The sequence below is a fragment of the Scylla paramamosain genome, chromosome 21 (assembly GCF_035594125.1).
Source record: "Scylla paramamosain isolate STU-SP2022 chromosome 21, ASM3559412v1, whole genome shotgun sequence".
NCBI lineage: Eukaryota > Metazoa > Arthropoda > Malacostraca > Decapoda > Portunidae > Scylla > Scylla paramamosain.
This window is the reverse complement of record NC_087171.1, coordinates 62,501-75,000: the sequence shown is the minus strand read 5'-3', so window position 1 is coordinate 75,000 and position 12,500 is coordinate 62,501. Positions and strand designations below refer to the sequence as shown.

Sequence of the window (12,500 nt, the reverse complement as noted above, 5' to 3'; positions counted from 1 at the left end):
TTGAGAATACTGGTTAACTCTTGCGTTAGAGAGGCGGACAGAATAGGGGTGAGAGAAAGAAGAAAGTCTTGTGCCGCGAGGCCGCGGAAGGAGGGGAAGCATTCAGTTAGCAAGATCAGAAGAGCAGTTAGCATGAAAATAGCGGTAGAAGACAGCTAGATATGCAACATTGCGGCGGTGAGAGAGAGGCTTAAGACAGTCAGTTGGAAGTAATCAGTAACCTCTCCCTCTTCCTTCTCTTCCCCGGGTACATCTTCACCAGAGACATGGAGACCAACACTCATGTAATACGACAGGGATGGGGCAACGTGAATAGGAATGGACGGAACGTGGGGCAACAGTCCCTCGCCACTCACGCGGTGTGCTGTCCTGCCCCCTCCCTGGAATGTCAACAGGAATTAAGGACCACAAAATATTACAAGCAATTCAGCATAACTTTCTCCAAGCTGTTGGATTCGACGTCGTCTACGTGGTCGATCATAATTAACTCTTTGACTGGTAATGACAGGCACTTGTTACTTCATTTCAGTAACCCTTCATGATTTAACTGTGGAAAGTGTCAAACTACAAGCGGTAGAAAGTCTGAAATGCTGTGTCACTCCTTTAGATGTCATTGGTGTGTCTCCAGATCACATATTCATCTAGAGTGGTAGATGAATGGAATGGACTCCGTAATCAGATTGTTAGTGCTGAATCATTAGGGAGCTTTAAAAGATCAGACAAATTTATGGATGGAGATGATAAATGGAAATAGGCAGATGTGTTTCATACAGGGACTGCCATGTGTAGGCCTGATGGCTTCTCGCAACTTCCCTGATTTTATTTTGCTCTTATGTTCTCATTTACAAAAGATGTGGACATACCATTTCAATATAACCTACAATGACCTAACCTATCATTTGCTTGAACTTGAAGAGATGGCAAAGATGTTAAATGGTTTAAACTGAATATGCTAAAATCTATGAGAAAATAAGTCACTTGTGAATGAAGCAGCGAAAAGCAGTGAAGGAGATTTTCTCGTGAACCAGTGAGGAGACGCCTGGAGGTGTGTACGAGATGTCTTTGAGGAGAGAGTCTGGTGTACAGTGACATAAAATTTAGCCACCTAGCTTATATTCAGGCTGGATTGTGTTAAGATGAGCTAGGTTAGATTATATTGTTTTAGCTTAGTTTAGATTACATTGTTTTAGCTTAGTTATCTTAACCTAGATTAGATAACTTAGGTTAGTTTGGTATGACACATCAGTTTAATTTAGTTTATTTTAAATCGTGTTACCCAAGCTAGATTTGGATTATATAGATTCAAAGAGGGCAACTTAGAAACTAAGGTGGCTGGTCTTCCATGTCATTCCGAGTGTTTACTAAGAACTAAAAATAATAAGAAGAAAAGAAGATAAATGCACTTAAGCGCCTGTTCACTGTTCCCTCCCCGACACCTGACGCGACCCCATCTTTCATAATGCACTGCAGGTTGTCCTAAAGGGGATGAAGTAACACTTGTGAGCACGCTGTTCCAAGGAAGGTCAAGTAACAAGACGATAAAGTAACAGGTTGTGCATTTTTTCTGGTTCCTCATCATTATCCACAAAATATTTACATACTAATCCCAAAACATACATCACCGCCAGAATAGAAACTACTGCCATAAAATATCAAGGTGTCGACAGAATACATAACAGAAAAGAACGAGCGCTGCATTGCTCATCATTTTCAACGAAATATGTGTAAGAACAAATCTCCTGCGTATACACGAGTTTATCACAGATATTGCATCAGATGAACGGCTCCTATGCAGGCCATTTATCCTGCCTCGGAGCCGCGTGGCCTGCCAGCCTGCACTGCCCGTCAGCCAGTCACTGCAGCAGGAGGAGAAAGACAGGCAGTAAGAAAGACAGGGAGGCAGACAGGCAGAGCATTATCCTGTCCTAATTGGAAGGATCGGCGTGGCGGAAGTAGCCTTTTCCTTCACTATCCTACATGTGTTAGTTCAATATAGTGCAATTCAACACAAACAGCGCAACAAAGGCTAGAGAATCTGTACTGTTTGTTCTGCCGCGGTGTTTTCTTGTGCGTGCATTGCGTCTGTACTCCGCGAACTGGCGATGAGATACAAATGGCGCAAGGAGGAGGATTACCACAAGGCTGCGCGCTGGAAGGTAATGTGACTGGTATTAACGTCACCTCTGCACTTTGCTCCTTGCACTCCCGCGTACAATGGCCGCGCTTACCCTCACAATATTACGGTGAATTAGTGCATGTGTGTGTGTGTGTGTGTGTGTGTGTGTGTGTGTGTGTGTGTGTGTGTGTGTGTGTGTGTGTGTGTGTGTGTGTGTGTGTGTGTGTGTGCATGTGTGTGTGTGTGTGTGTGTGTGTGTGTGTGTGTGTGTGTGTCGCCACGGTACAGGAGTGGATTCACCGGGAAAAATAATATAATAATAATAAAGATAATAATAAGAAGAATAAGAATAAGAATGATGATGATGATGATGATGATGATGATGATGATGATGATGATGATAAGAAGAAGAACAACTACAATGACGACGACGACGACAACAACAACAACAGCAACAACAACAATAACAATGACAAGAACAAGAAAATGACAATGACGATGATAATAATGCTAACAGCTATACAAGACAGAGCACATCAACTTAAATCATCGTATTAATCCAGGAATTCTTTTGCAACCGATGTGCACGTGAACAGAAAGGAAGAACAAGCAGCAGCAGATCTATTGACCCTCAGACACTTGCTTGTAATAATCTGCACTTTCCAAAGTAAGAGACGTAGCATAGTTAAGGCGAAGGTTATAAGATTATTGATCGTCTCCATGAAGCATAACAACACACAGTACGCACATTCTTACGTACCATATCGGACATTCATAAGTACTACATCTTACAAGACGCAGCACGTGTCCTAATCCCCTATGGTCGTATTGAACGCGCGGGTCAAACAACATGAATTACAACCACAATACATGCAAGTTGTGTTCACGGTGGACACTTCAGCACGAGACATTCCTGCCTCCATTCTCACGCGCGTCCCTCTCCTTTCATTAATTTGACGTCAGCCTGAGGTAAGACTGAATATACTCGCACACTCAAGGTTCCCAGCAGAGATAAGGCAGCACACACACTCAAGGCGTCCCAGCCAAGGTCTAAGTCGCAGGATATGATGCGTAACATTTCTTAGCATATTTCTACCCCCTGGCAAACATTCATGAACCTCAATTGCAAAAAAAATTATGAATAGTGAAAAAAGAGTTATGGCGATGCAACTCAAATTACTTTACATGCTTTGTGACTTTATAACAATTAAAATTTAAGAGAAGCTCGCCACTCCACCACCAACACAAGGTTCATAGCTGGTCCTTAGTGATGCTCAGATGTAAGTCTGTGTCAACGTTCTCAAACCTAACCTAACTCTCTGGAGAAGCTTTATTGGTCCCTTTGACATGGGGTATTAAAGGGTAGCACAAAGAGAAAGAGAGAGAGAGAGAGAGAGAGAGAGAGAGAGAGAGAGAGAGAGAGAGAGAGAGAGAGAGAGAGAGAGAGAGAGAGAGAGAGAGAGAGAGGAAGGGGCAATTTGGAGGCTGAGCTTAAGTGGGGGTAGATAGTTCTCTATAGGGTAACCTTTCCTTCTGGTGCCTCGATCATCTCCCGGCCGACTCTCCCTTTTCTGTCGCTTTTTCCGCCCCCTCCTCTACATCCCCGTTAATTCCCTTTTGTCCCAGGCTGTCTTCACGCAGGATGCTCATGGCCTTCTTCCTTTAGCGGCGGTGTTCAGTGTTCACTGTGGCCACGTGCGTCAGTAGTAAGCAGGAACTACATACGTGAAGCAGTAAACCTTGACTTGAACAGCCATCACCCGCCATGATGTTGGCGGGAGTGGCGGGGGGCGCCTTTCCCACACTCGCCCCGCACCCGCCTCGCTGCCAATCAGAGCCTGGGCTTTGTCTTTCCCAGCCGTTGGCGGCACTGCACGCCTGTCAGGGAGGAGCCTCGGCCAGTCTGGCCTATAGCGTGGCGGCGGGCTTCCCTGCTCACGCTGTCATCCAATGAAGGAGCGAAGAGAGGCAGCTGAAGGAGGACGAGGAGGAGGAGGAGGAGGAAGAGGGTGGCGGTGATGCGTTGCTACAAGCTCATGTTGTTTCCGACAATAAATTTGGTATCCCGTGTGTCAGAATTCACACAGGCCTGAATTATTGCTTCATAAGTTCTGAAGGGGCGCGGAACTCGTGAAATATGGTGATGAAAAACTGCAACACATCACAGCTGACGCACGCACGCGGAACAGTTATTGAGTGCGGCGGAAAGAGGGAAGCAGAGTTGTGAGGCCTCGGAACAAAACGCAATACGAGTACAAGCATGGACAAAAGTCGAGTAACATTCTGTATTCGCTTTCACTGCATCGAACATTTTGATATTTTTCTCTGTCTTTAAGTCCACTGACCCGCCGACACTGTCTGTTCTCTGTTCCGTAAGGAGACTGTCAGCAGATCAGACTTCAAATTGAGAAAAAAGTTAAACACAATGGAGATGAGTGCAAAATGCTACACTTTTGACCACGCCTGTACTTGGTAGAGGGTCTGTGTCAAGGCATGTACAGGTATTGATACACTACATTAAAAGATTATTCACTAGGCAAGGTTGTGAGTCCTCTGAGCAAAGATTACGCACCGGGCAAGGTTGTGAGTCCTCTGAACAAAGATTACGCACCGGGCAAGGTTGTGAGTCCTCTGAACAAAGATTACGTACGCACCGGGCAAGGTTGTGAGTCCTCTGAACAAAGATTAAGCACCGGACAAGGTTGTGAGTCCTCTGAACAAAGATTAAGCACCGGACAAGGTTGAGAGTCCTCTGAACAAAGATTAAGCACCGGACAAGGTTGAGTCCCCTGAACAAAGATTATGCACCGGGCAAGGTTGTGAGTCCTCTGAACAAGGCGCCAAAAGTGTACAGTGGTTAGTGTGAGTGCGAGAGCTGTTGGTTAGAGAGATTTATGGGTAGGAATGCGAGATGGATATAGACAAACATGTTTTATACAGAGACAGTCACTGATAAGTCTACAGGCAGGCTTCGTGCAGTTTCCTATATGGTCTTATGCACTAGAATGAATACTGGCGGTTGGTGAGGTCTGGTTGTGTGTGGAGGCATTTGGCCAGACTGAAGCCATCAAGTATTTGGGGGAACTGATTGGGAAGGGACGGAAATGTTCGAGGGAAGGTGAAAGGGTAGCAGAGAGAAGAAAAACAGAAGGGAAAGGCAGTTACTGTTTTACGGCATCATGCAAAGCTGAAAACATTGTGTGCGGGAAGACATTTGAAGAAAAATATAGTTTTACAGTAACATTTGTATATTTGCTGTGTTTGAAAAACTCCAGTTTGATGGTAAAAGGAACAGCGTGTTCAGTTCACACCTATCACTCGGTTCCAAGAGATCACGGGTTCGAATCCCAGGCAGAGAGGAGATAGATTATGTTTACCTGCTGTCACGCCGCAGTCTGTGTTCACCTGGGAAGAAACTCGTCATGCAAACCAGGGAAGCCGCAAATATATGCTACAGTCTCTCTTTCTGTTACCTCTAATATATATATACTGTTCTATACACTTATTTTTTTTTTATCTCATTTAACTTGACTATTTTCCTTGATATCGTTTCTTGTATTCCCTTTACTGTTACATTTAATTTACCTATTATTATTATTATTATTATTATTATTATTATTATTATTATTATTATTATTATCATTATCATTATTATTACTATATTTGTTGACGTCCGGGTCTCCTGCTCTATCAGGGGCAAGACGGTGCCTGCTAAAGAAGGATTCTGGTTTTCGCACAAACATATTATAATAATAACAAAAACAACATCTTCCACAACAGCGTGTTATAAGTAGTGAAGATCCCTGACTTAGTGTTCCTTGCATATGCGCCTCTGTTCCCTCACGGCTTCCCTGCCATTACGCCCCCCCCCCCTCCCTCCCTGTACTATTAATCATCCCGTGTTGGTATTACATAGATAACGCTTCGCCGAATTTGCTAACTGTATAGATATAACCCTGCTTAAGACTCCCGCCACGTCGCCATGCTGACTCCCTCCCTCGTACGTGGCTCCCATCGCGTGATGCTCCGCGTCTTATGATCTACTTATCTATTTTTATAAAGTGTGATAATGTGTACACAGGTTTTCACGAGACACTGTTGTTTTCGAGTGATTCTTGGACCTGACCTAACCTAATCTAACCTACCCTAACCAAACTAAACTAAAGAAAAAAAAAAAAAAAAAAAAATCTAGCCTAATCTAACCTAGTCTCACTCAACTTGACCTAACCTAACCAAACCTAACCCAAACGAAACCTAACCTAACCTAACCTAACCTAACCTAACCTAACCTGAGAGAACTTAATGTACCCCAACCCTACCTAAGCCAAGCCACGTCAAACTGAACCACACACACACTGTTCATTAGCGTAAGGAGTAGGCCCATACATAAATAATAAGGCCAGAACTATACGGTATGACATATGAGAGAGAGAGAGAGAGAGAGAGAGAGAGAGAGAGAGAGAGAGAGAGAGAGAGAGAGAGAGAGAGAGAGAGACCCGAACCAGCACTGTTTATCCTCGCGGCTTTAATCTGCTGCGGAAAGGAACGAACTATTGTGGTGATGAATGTAATTAGTGTGTCGGAAGCAGAGACAAAACGAATAGGGAACATCGAGCGCTGGGTCTCTGGTCTCACTCTGGCGACTAAGGACACTCACGATCGTCTTCGGCGTGAAAAGAGTCAACTTGGCCTCGTACTCAGAAAGTCTTCGCTCACTTACCACGATTAAAAGGCCACAGAGATGCTTAGCCGGCTTCTCATGACTGTTTTTCCTGTTATTAATGTAGGTACCATGTCAATCTGTCACTAAAAGCGTAAAAATAGCCTTAAAAACCCTTGTAGCTTCAACTAGAGGCTCTTGTAAGTAGTGGAAGTGCTTTGAAATAAGTTCTCTTGGTCACTCAGAAGACAGCGTGACACTATAATGACAACAACCATGCAGAAGATAGAAAGGACATTATAGTGGAAATTACCAGTTTCAAAATAAATATATAAAGAGAACTATACATAAATTCTAGTTAATAGGGGGAAAGAGAAGGAAAGATAAGGGTGTGTTTTGAAGGGCAATGCATGTAGTGACATTCTGGCACCATCTGATTACATTGACTGTAGATCGACACAGACTGAGAATTTCACCTGCAAAATTAGATCAGATTAGTCACAAATTCACAGCTTGATTGACGCAAACATTGGGTGGGGTGTTTGTCACCTCCACGATTACATTAAATCAGACTGACAACTTGATCACTAATCATTGGATTAGACTGACTGCAGATTGATAAGCATTTCTGATCAAAATATATAAAGCTTACCTTGTATCATTATGAAAACTAAACAAAGCACACAAATACAAAAGAGCGTGACAGATTAACCTTTACTTAGTACATTCTCTTTATCAAGACAACACAAAATGAAGACTAATGAATTCTAGTATGACGAAAACACAATACACTATCAATTCATTAAGTTAAGAGAGTTAGTCAGGTAAATATGAGAGAGAGAGAGAGAGAGAGAGAGAGAGAGAGAGAGAGAGAGAGAGAGAGAGAGAGAGAGAGAGAGAGAGAGAGAGAGAGAGAGAAAGATAGGTGATGTGAGGGAATGAGAGGTGATATGTGAGGCAGACCACAGCGCAAGGGAAGGAAGGAAGGAGGGAAGTAAGGGAAGTGAAGGTCGCGTTATTGACGGCTCGTGCATAGCTGGGTCTCGTCTCACTTTATAATGGACGGGAATAATTTCTAACGTAAGATTGAAGCCCACCTTGAACTGAGTTATAATACAGAGGCGACGCGGCCATACAGAGACTTAGACTGCGTGCCCAGCCTCGGCACGTCTTGCTAGGAGAGGATTGAGCTCTTTGTGTGTGTGTGTGTGTGTGTGTGTGTGTGTGTGTGTGTGTGTGTGTGTGACTTATCGTCGGGGATATTAAGATAAAGATAAGATCAATGGTAAGAAAGATTGTGTTGCTAGGAGAGTTGTAGTGTTTTGTCAGGCGAAGGTTTGTTGTTGGAAACTTGCCAAAATTGTACGTAATTAATGTATGGGCTTAAGAAAAAAAATGTAAATTTGTTGTGTTGCAAAGAATAAATGAATGTTAAGAGAGTGTGTTGTAAGAAGTGTCGGAGAGTTTTGTTGGAGGGTTGCCAAAATTGTAAGCTGTGCATGGATTTGTTGAGAGAAAAGTGTTATATTTAGAATGTTGCAGAAGTGAGATCAATGTTAAGAATGTGTGTTGCAGGCAATGTTGTGTGTTTTCAGGAAGGAGACTAGTGCTGAAATACTCCCAAAATTGTAAGTTATATATGAATTTGTTAAAAGTGTAATTTTTTTGTGTTGCAAAAGTAAGATCGCTATTACGATCGTGTGTTGCAGACAGTGTTGGAGTGTGTTTCATGAAAAGGCATAGTGTTGCAATGCCAAGTAATTCCTTAAGTGTAAAAAGCCATAAAGTTGCAGTGTTACAGTAAAGCCATTGTTAAAAGTGTGAGTTTGTGTTGCAGGCCAGGTCCTATTGGAGTGTGTGGTTTTGCAGTGTTGCCAGGACTGGGATTAATGAGCAAGTGTGTTGTCTTGAGGTGGAGGGCAATACTGTGCCAAACTGGCATAATTTGTGTTTTATTAAATGTTGAATACTGTGTGACCCGACGGCGCTCAATCCATTAATGTGGTGACGGGTAAAACAACATAGACGAGCAGAGAACAAATGTGACTGACAGACAATTAATGTACTGACTTACTGCCACTAAATGTAATGGACAGTATACATGAAACAACGAGTAATATTTACTGAAAAATAAACGGAAGGTAATCAAGGTACGCTAATTAATATGACGACTTTTTAACAGTAAACGTGAAAGACAAACAGATAAACCTAGGACAGTAATGTTTGCACAGAAAAATACACGGAAAATAAGCAAGACATGTTAAGCAAGACACGTTAAGTAACATGAAGTCTTTCTAACTGTAAATGTGATGGACAGATAAATACACTCGGGAATATTTCATCAGATTAATTTAAGTGAAAAATCAAAGTGAAGTGTAATAAACATAAAAGTAAATATGTTGACTTGTAGAAGATGTATAAGAGAAAGACGATATATATTAAGTAAGAGGCAAGGAGTAAAATAACGGTGAAATAATGTGTGATCGCAAAGTGCTACTGGGAGAGTGTAAGAGTGTTATCCTAAGGAGCTGAGTGTGTGTGGCGTGACTTGCACAGGACAACTTTTATTACTCTGGGATTTCAGGAAAGGAAGATAAAAACAATGTGTTACTTTTACAATCTGGTAGCGTCTTCTTGCGAGAGCGAAAAAAAAAAAGTTGCTTATAGAAGGAAATAAAAAAAAAAAACATTAAAACATGTTTGGAAAACATAGTTTAGGAATGGAAGAAAAAAAGTGTTATGTAGAAAGGCATTACTTCAGAAAAAAAAATAAAAAAGTTGTGATGAAAAAAATACCTCACTCGCGAAAAAGAAGCAAAAAAATTAGGAAAACTCCAGAAAAAAAAGAAATTTTACACCACATTACACAAAAAATGACAAAAATAATAGAGATAATTTAAAGTAACAAAAAAAAAAACTTTATAGTGAAGTGAAAACATGATGCTTACAAAAAAAAAAAAAATAAGATGAGGGAGAAAAACCAATGTAGCTGGAAAATTAAGTCTTTCTTAAGAACAAAAAAAATCATTGCTAGGAAAAGTAATAAAGCAAAAGAGAGGAAGACATGACAAAAAAAAAAAAGAAATATTACTCTGAAAATGTCTCAATGTAAAAAAAAAAAAAACACCTTGGCGCTGGATGATGAGTGTTTCTTAGTGCGGAGGCCAGTGTTGGTGTGGGAGGGGAACGAAGGGTGTGTTGCGTGTTGCATGGCTGGGGAGGAAGTGAAGACGTGAGAAGGTGACTTGGCGTGACTTACAAAGGGTAATAACAATACAACACCTGTGGCACGTGTCGGATACATGTTTCCGCCTCCACTGTTATCTAGAAACGGAGGTGTGTGTGTGTGTGTGTGTGTGTGTGTGTGTGTGTGTGTGTGTGTGTGTGTGTGTGTGTGTGTGTGTGTGTGTGTGATAAGTGACTCGTTATTTCCATAGCGACATTTCTTTTCAACATTTACAGTTAAGTTTGCAAAAGACGGAAAGGAAAATTTTTAAAATCGTTTATCAGAAATTGGAGAAAATAATCTGAGGTAGTGAGTTAGTAACACAAAGGAAGAAAAAGACAGACAAAAGAGACATACAGACACACAGACAGAAGGAAACTCATGAAAAATGATCATTAATAATGAGATAAGATTTGTATTATTTATAAGATTATGGAGTCCCTGCACCGTGTGTGTGTGTGTGTGTGTGTGTGTGTGTGTGTGTGTGTGTGTGTGTGTATTTTTATACACTTTATGTAATCTTAGGCTTACGGACAAAAAAAATACTGAGGAAAAAGTATTTACGTATGTGTATTTCCCGATAGGCTCGTCTCTTAAGAAACTTGTATTTCGAAACGCCTCGGCCCGATGGTGAGCTTTGTTTTAGAGGCGGCCAGACGATTGGTGGCGAGGACTGGAGGTCGCCCGCGGGTGTGTTACGCACGCAGGTGTGTGCCGCCCGCAGGTGTGTGCCGCCCGCCTCCACTTCATGTCAATAAACAGTCTCCTTTTGTCGCGTGTTTCCATTACGCCTTCTTCTTAACCAAGACGTCCATGCAGCTTTAATGACTCCTTGGTCATAAGTACGACATTCTTTACTTCACTTGTCGCGTTTCCTTCAAGCCTTACCAGGACAAAGATATGTTCACAGCCTTACTAACTCCTCGGTAATGACAGTATGAAACTTTTTACTTCATATGTCGCGTCTTTTCTTCACCAGAACTAAGAAGTGCACGCAACTTACTAACTCTTCGCTGATGACAGAAGCCCCGGCAGGACCAAGATAACACGCAATCTTACTAACTACAAATTAACTGCATAACTATCTTTTTCTCCGTAATGGCAACTAGACAAAGGTATGGATGGTGATGATAGGTGGAAATAAGTATGTTTTGAACACAGACCGTCACGTCTAGGCCTGATGGCTTCTTACAGCTTCCCATATTTTATTATCTTATTTACTGCAGTGAATCATGTAGACAAAAAGAGCACATGAGGGGTGAACTATGAGGTGTACATAGATCAACCCGTCAACCTTTACACAGGTGAATAAAGAGACAGGTAGAATACATGGCAAACAATAAAGTTAAGTCATTGGTCGATACAACAACCTTTACACAGGTGAATAAAGAGACAGGTAGAATACATCACAAACAATAAAGTTAAGTCATTGGTCGATACAACAATCTTTACACAGGTGAATAAAGAGACAGGTAGAATACATCACAAACAATACAACGACACAACAACCTTTACACAGGTGAATAAAGAGACAGGTAGAATACATCACAAACAATACAACGGCACAACAACCTTTACACAGGTGAATAAAGAGACAGGTAGAATACATCACAAACAATAAAGTAAAGTCATTGGTCGATACAACAACCTTTACACAGGTGAATAAAGAGACAGGTAGAATACATCACAAACAATAAAGTAAAGTCATTGGTCGATACAACAACCTTTACACAGGTGAATAAAGAGACAGGTAGAATACATCACAAACAATAAAGTAAAGTCATTGGTCGATACAACAACCTTTACATGGGTGAATAAAGAGACAGGTAGAATACATCACAAACAATAAAGTTAAGTCATTGGTCGATACAACAACCTTTACATAGGTGAATAAAGAGGCAGGATGTATTACATCACAAACTAAACAACGACACAACAACCTTTACACAGGTGCATCAAGAGGCAGGCAGAGTACATGACAAGTGGTGAAGCTTGAGGCGCAATCACCACGTCCACCTTTACTCACGCAGACGGACACACACACTCCATGACGTGAGATGAGGCTTGAGGTACAGATCGACGTGTCTACTATACAAACGATAACACTTCCCAATGACACTGTCTTGCTACAAAGAGAAATATTACGTCCCTCACTTCCCATCGGCGTTTTGTGACATTTTGCCGTCTATATATCACTTGATTCTGCCTTTACTTTGATTTCCATGTGATAAAAAATGTATTGCCAGTAAGAGGCACCGGAGAGGCTTACCTGCCATGCCGCTCTCCTCCTGTCTAAACACAATGAAGGGGCGCACTGTGGCCGCCCCGCCCCCACGCCCTCTGAAATGATAGAAAAGAGTGAGTATTACTAGTATTAGGAATGTTTACAATCCCTTGCAGGAACATAACAAGCAATTACTACGAAAATCTCGCAAAAAAAAAAAAAAAAAAAAAAAAAAAAGATCGTTATTCTGATGATGATGATGATAAAAATATTA

At 41.6% G+C, this 12,500-nt stretch overlaps 1 long non-coding RNA gene across 2 annotated transcripts in view; it reads right to left on the bottom strand.

Moving 5' to 3' along the window:
• LOC135110828 (uncharacterized) overlaps positions 1 to 12,500 on the bottom strand; it is a 77,477-nt gene that overhangs the window by 31,272 nt on the left and 33,705 nt on the right. For both annotated transcript variants that reach the window (XR_010273435.1, XR_010273434.1), the window contains exon 2: positions 12,272 to 12,342. This is a non-coding gene — a long non-coding RNA (uncharacterized LOC135110828). The remainder of the gene's footprint in view (positions 1 to 12,271; positions 12,343 to 12,500) is intronic.